General features: G+C 45.7%; 1 pseudogene; it reads right to left on the reverse strand.

Moving 5' to 3' along the window:
* Window positions 1-2,792: 2,792 nt before the first annotated feature.
* Window positions 2,793-4,275, reverse strand: LOC116883916 (annotated as a pseudogene).
* Between the last annotated feature and the right edge of the window lie 2,942 nt (window positions 4,276-7,217).

A 7,217-nucleotide genomic window follows, 5' to 3' on the forward strand; every position in this document is an offset into this window, starting at 1 on the left:
CTGAACGCGCCCCCGCCCCAAACAGTTCCTGAAAAGGGAAGAAATTTTTATGCTGCAATGGTTTTACCAACATCTACTCTATGTGATATCTAATGTTATTTATGCAAATGTTAATAGGGTAAGAAATTCAGAAGATTGAATTAGGTACCCAAAAATGATTAACAGGTTTTTTTTTTCTCCCTTTCATCTAATTTAGTGAATTAAAGAAACCAGGAGTAAACATTGGGTCCCCAATTATGTTCTGGTTCCAATTGTTTTTAACCCAACCACTATTTTAACATTAATTATTCATTTTCATTAGCATCAGTTCATGTTTCAAACAAAGCTTACACTTTAAACTGTCCTTAGCCCAAACTGCAGAAAAGAACTTTTTAATAAGAGGTACAGTCGTCCCTTAATTTCCATGGGAGATTGGTGTCAGGACTCCAGGGACTGACAAAATTCACTAATGGGACAGGGACGATGACTCAGTAGGTAAAGTGCTTGCTGTTCCAGCAGGAAGAACTGATTTCAAATCCCAGAACTTATCAAAGCAAGGTGTAACATTGACCTTCACACACACACACACACACACACACACACACACACACACATATGCTTACCCCCATGAGCCTGTACAAAGATATATATACATATATATATATGCATTTCTAGATTATTTACAACAACTAATGTAATATAAATTTTATGTAACCAGTTACTAGCCTGACTCATTTAGAGAATTATGACAAGAAAATGGATCTTCACAGTCTGATACTGTTTTACCCTTTGCGATTTATTTTTTGTGGATGAATATTTTGCATGTATATATTTATGTTCAGCAATGCATGCATGGTACCAACAGAGTGCAGATGGGGGAGTCAGGTCCCCCGGAACTGGGAGTTGGGATGTTTGTAAGCTACTAGGTGGGTGCTAAGAACTCATGTCTAAGCCCTCCGAGAGAGCAATGAGTACTCTTTACCAGTGAGCTAACTTCCCAACCCTCACAGATTTTTTGGTTTGCTTGGCTGGTTTTAGCATTTTTGATTGGTAGTTAGTTGAATAGATAGATGTGAAAACTGCCAACATGGAGGGAGAACTGTATTTCAAACCAAAAGAAAACAACCCCAGCCCGAAAGGAGGAAATATGTACTTCTGCAAGTTGTGTCCATGAGGAGAATGTGTAAATGTGTCTCACTTGACAAACACCCACTTCCGTGTAGCAATCCGTTTTAGCTTGCTTCTAGATTCTGGGTAGATGAGTCCAGAGTGCCGTAGTGACGATTTTGGAATTTTGGTCTCTTTAAAAAAGACAGAGATATTATAAGAATGTTTCCGTTTTAATCCGAGGTGTGGAATACGAGGCTGCTTCGGACTGTCCACAGCAGCTGATTTTGCAAAACGCAGGTATTTTCTGCAATTGAGTGACACTTGGAATTCTGGGGACTTTCCAGAAGGTATATAAATGCTAGGGCCCCCAAGAGGTGGGTGGGGTGTTGGTTGCTGCTGGTCTAGGTTTGTTAAGTAATTGTGGACAAAGAAGAAACAAGAAGAAATTAGCTATCAGGACAGAGAAGCTCAAACTTGCCCCAAGGAACTTGAAGCCCCTAATCAGCGGGAATTAATCTAAAAATAATTATCACCCTCTTTCCCTTCTCTTTTTGCTCTCCTATCTAGAGTTAGGGGTGTGAAGGGAGGGAAAAGAAAAAAAGGACCCACAAAGTAGCTAAAGACCTGCTCCAGGGAGCTAGGAAAAAAATCGTCTATCCAGAACTTGCTAGTTACCAAGGGGTGGGTGGGTGATATGCTGCAATCTCTCCACAGAGGAAGCTATGACTGACTTCAGTGGAATCAGATGAGGCTATGTATGGCCAAGATCGACACCAAGCAAGGACCGAAGTCCAATCCTCAGACATATGTAACCTGCCCAAGTATATACTGCACACAGCTGGGCTCTAGAAAGGGTCCCCTGCCAAGAAGCAAAACTCTCCCAGGACTTCCTCTGCCTGCATCCTCTCAGTCCCTTGGTGCATTTGCTTTATCACTCTGAGAACCAGCTACGTTTTCTGCTCCTCTGGGACTTTGTGGAATGGATTACACATATGATCTCTTAAATTTAGATGCTAGCACCCCTGACTCCCAATGTGCCATTTATTGCAAATGAGTCACGCTGATCTTGCATGGGGTGAATGTGTACCCAGGTGCACGGAGCCAGCTGCATCAGGATTACGGCTTCCCCTTGATGGATCCCGGTGGGCAAAAGCAGTGAGAGAATGACAGGAAGCAGAAAAAGAGTGACAGAATTGAGAGACCATTTAGACCAGGGGTCCTCAGCCTTCCTATCGCAGCCATCCTTTGATGCAGTTCCTCGTGTTGTGGTGACCCCCAACCACCAAATTATTTTTGTTGCTATACCATAACTGTAATTTTGCTACTTTTTTCCCTAGAAATACATTTTATCCAATTAGCCACACTAGCCGGGACCCAGCAGCAGTTGCCAAAAGGCAATTTTTCTACACCCGAAAGGAGTCCTGACTTGAGTTTTCCTGCTTCCAAAATGCTTATCAAATCCTGTGTCTCGCAACAAATGGAACATCCGTTGTCAGTGAAACTGAGACACGTTCCTCTGGGGAATGGCTGTGAAACTCCAGTCTGTGTACGAAGGTCAGCCTTTCCTCCTCTTTACAAATTTATTCCTCCTGAAGTATCGTTCCGGAAAACTGGGAATGAAGGTCTAAAAGGTTAAGGGAGGAGAGCGGATTGGGGTGCGCACACCATGAACACAAAATTTAAATTGTACAGACTCCAGCAGTTTAGAATAGACTACTCCGAGACACCACAGGCTGGGGGAAGGAACTCAACATTCCGCAGGAGCCAGGGCTGTGTGCTGTGTGGAGATCTGAGCCTAAAACGTCACTACTTGGAGTTGTAATCCCCCAGCCCACGCCAAAGCCTGATTTCTGCACCATGCCTCTACGAGAAGGGCCTCTCATCCCACCACTCGGCCCACCACCGGGGCCTCCAGATCCCCGAAGGCGGTTATCCCTGCAGTCACCTGAGTCGTCGCCTTGTCCACATTCAGGCGGGCTGCACCTCGGAACAGGATACGCCTATTATTAAGAACCTTCGGAACAGGTTCAGAATCATCAAACAACCGAAACTGGGTAACTTCCCACCACTGTTGATGAACAGCTCTACCATATTCCCATAGTTTTGGGGGGAAAAAAAATCCTTCGGTTCCGACTTGTCAACCTCATGTGGCAGGTTCCCAGTGAAGAGCTGGTGACTGTCAAGGTGCCTCACCATCCTTCAAGGTTCCACATCTCCTGGTTCACCAGCCTCACGGATTGGTCAGGGTCCTCGCTGAGGAGGGATATTGATCTGCGGCTCTTGAACTCTCTGATCTCTCTGAGGCCTTTGTGGTGGGATCTGAGAGTCAGGCATTCTGGCGTGGCTGTGATGCTGGCACTTTGATCACATGAGGTGGTGTCACGTCACTGGAACAGCCCCACTGGGAGGAAACTTCTTAGTAGTCACAGGTGCCCAAGAAAATGTCCTCATGTCCTCCTATGTTGGGGCCACGTCTTCCGGGGCCGCCTCTTCCGGAGCCAGGGAAGCGCTCTTCTGCACATCCTCAGGAGCGGCTTCTTCCAATGCAGGCTCGGGCTTGATCTCTTGAACGGCAGGTTCTGGCTCCGCGTCTGGTACCAGTTACAGTTCTGGTTCCACAACCGGTTCCTCTAAACGATCCTCCAAGTCATTGCTGACAGTCTGATCATAGAAAGTTCCAGAATCATCAGGCACCACCTCTGGAGTTTGCTGTCTTTCTTCAGGTTCCTCTGCTTCTTCCTTGGATTCCTCTTGAGGCTCTGTGACAAAGCCACGGAAGATCTCATCTTGGTATCTGATGATATTGTTGTAAACATAGAATTTGTTGGCAACAGAGCCCTTAGGAAAAGGGCAAAGATCTGCATGAACCTCCTCAGAGCTTGGCTGTTGTTGGACAGTAGCCCCATCACTTGGACCACCACCCCATCATTCAGAATTGCGTGAGCATCCACATGGCGGATGTTGGAGTGGCACTTGGTGAGGTTTTGTGATATCACTTTCCTGGGATTTCCTTCTACAGGAAGATTGCATCTGCTGGCTTCCCATTGGAATCCAAGCCCCCGTGGGCATAGAAGAGTTCTTTCCATAAAATCTGTGCAGCATGTCCGTGGCCTGGACCAGCAGGGTGTAGTACTGTCGCACAAATTCCCGCCCAACTGGCAGGGGACTAGGCTTCTCCATAACCATCGCATTGGTCCGGCGTTTGGGCAGGAGGACAGTACTACTGCGTGGGAGGAGGTGGTGGTGTCCCTCACGCGCGATCAATTTTGCTACTGTTGTGAATCGTAAATATTTTTTGGAATTGGACGTTTACCAAAGAGGTCATGACACACACTGATTGAGAATCGCTCTTTTAGACCAATTTAAATGACAAGAAACCAATGTCCAGGAGATGCTGGTTGATGCCTAGTAGAAAGAACATAGTTGCCCAGCGCTGAGTCCCAATCTCTTCAGCTCTCAGCACAAAAGCCACACCCAACCATGCATAATGTTACACAGTGGATGCGCAGGTCCCTGGGAACTCTTGGCCCCCAGCTGGAGGCACTCTTTTCGAAGTGGGGTCTAGAGGAAGGAAGTGGCTTAGCTGACTGTTTGGCCTTATAGGTTACAGCTTGGCCCTGGTTCCCTCCCCAGCTGTTAGCCTCACCGTCCCCCATCCCCCATTGCACCACCCCTCCACCCCCCCACCCCCCTCCCCACGCGCATCTTCTCTCTAAAGCTGCCCGGCAAAATAAACTCTTCCTTCTTTAAGTTGTTTCTTTCAAGAACTCTGTCAGAACTTTGAGAAAAGAAAGTAATACACTTGAGTGACAAAAGGGAGATACTTGTGTTTATCATTATTTTTAATTCTACTACTGAAAAAAAAAAGCTCAAAGTCATATTTTAAGCCAAGTGTCATTCCCTTATTCTAAAGTCGAATTCTATAGGTCATCTTTATCATTCCTAATTCACATCCCTGTTCCTGTTAAGCCCTTTCTGTAACGGAGCCTCGTTCTAAAGGGAAAAGCTTCCTGGGGGTCAGTTTCCCAACCACCAGCTCTCAGATAATTAGTGAGTTGCCATCCCTAGATAAAAACATAACTTTGCAGGAATGAGCAAGCTATTCTAGTTCTTCCTCTCCATCTCCACTCGGGCTTTAAATACCTCCATGTCTGAGCCTCCTTTGTGATCTGCACAGAAGCAGCCTGAATCTCACTGTGCTTAAGTACAGACAGATCAAGACTGGCCTCCTACCACACACAATGTCTCAGTCATGTCATTTAAAGTAGTTCACACTGTTACAAGAATTCAAGCCTTTATTACTGTGCCCTAGCATTAAGAACAGCACCGAACTAAAATTCGGGATGCAGGGCTCTCAAGGACCTGTAATGCTATTTTTATCTTGTAGTTGTTACATCGGAAAGTTGTGCATGTTCACATTTGTGTGTGCATGTGTGTGTGTGTGTGTGTGTGTGTGTATGTGTAACAACTCCACACAGCTTAAAATGAAAACCAGCAATTCCCGCTGCAGCCCTCCCATTCCCCAGACATAAGCCTGCCCCTGTACCCTTTACTCTGGTATTTGATTACACACTAACTAATGTGCATACCTTTTGTTACATTATAGTTCTGTGAGTCGATGTTTAATGCTATTATCAATATAAATGCAGTTTGATGATGACATGTAAATGTCATTTTATAGAAATATTAAAATATTTGATTTCTACTTTGAAACATTACGAGTCGTTTAAGTATCGTTGGCGTGTGTCCACGTGTAGATGGATGGACGTCTGTGGGTGCCATGGGTGCATGTGGAAGTCAGAGAACAACTTGTAGGCGTTGGGTCCTGGGATTGAACTCAGGTCTTCAGGCTTGATGGACTGCAAGTACTTTTGCCTCCTGAGCCATCTTACCACACACACACACACACACACACACACACACACACACACACACACACCTGATCATGTATCACTTCCCCATATATCCTTGGGGAATTTCATCCTCACATGAACTCATAGCATGGACATATGCAGCCTGGAAGGTTATATATAGTTCTATTCCTTCAAATAGTGACTACTACCTAGCTGCAGTTAATAATCTGACCGCTGTCGTAAAGATCTTTAAATCAATGTCCCACAGGCTGGATGTCATTCTTCCAAGGCAGAACTGAGAACATAGTATTCTAGGGCTGGGGACAGGGTGAAAACTGTTACCTAAGTTCTTCCAATGACCCATACCTCTGCAAAACATCCGAAGTACACATGAGAGAAGGGGGTTATTTGCTGAATGTCTCTGTGGTGATGGGAGGCAGCTGACTACGTACGAGGCTTTGTCACAGCTGTTGGGGACACAGGATCCCGGTGCCAGGTTGAGGGAGCAAGGATATTTGTACCAGTGCATCCCCGAAAGGGTCTCTGGAGAGGGACCCTGGCAATGTGCTGTTAACACTCAAGTCCTTTCTCACCACAACAGCACTCTCAAGTCACTGACTGTGTTGTCTGCATCTGCTTTAACTAGAATCTGCTGTTTCCGATTAAGAATACTGAATGGGAAAAAAAAGAAAAGAAAAAGAACAGTCTAAAATAAAAATAAAAAGTCTGCTCCTAGGTATGATGGAGAAAGTTTATTGTAGATAAAAGGGAGAGCACAGCCAGAGGCAGAGTCACCTGGGAAAGCCCAGAGTGGACATGACCCTGGACCATGTGAGGGGAGGGAAGAGGGCACAGGAGAGAGTTTAGAGGGGAACCAGGTGCAGCAACCAAGATGGCAAAAGGTTTTGGGTGTGAGGGCAGATAACTAAAATGGCTGGATTATATAGGGAAGATCCTCTGTGAGAAGAACAGCCCAGGGACTGAGTTGGAAAGTTGGTGGGGGTAGAGGGCAGGGTATGTCAGCCATGCTCTGTAATAGGTAGGGACTGAGGGGAGAACCTGGCAGCCCAGCCAGATCCACTCTGCTATGTTAAACAGGCACCCGGCCATTCGTTCCAGGCTTTGAGACTTAGAGCTTTCTCACTGAGATCACTGAACACATAATTAACAGTTAGAACCATTGTTTTTCCTCAGCATTTGCAAGACAGTATTCTGCCACCTTTCCATTGTTTCGATCTTGTGTTAGTCAGCTCCCTGTTACTGAGGCAAAGCACC

This window comes from Rattus rattus, chromosome 14 (assembly GCF_011064425.1).
Source record: "Rattus rattus isolate New Zealand chromosome 14, Rrattus_CSIRO_v1, whole genome shotgun sequence".
NCBI lineage: Eukaryota > Metazoa > Chordata > Mammalia > Rodentia > Muridae > Rattus > Rattus rattus.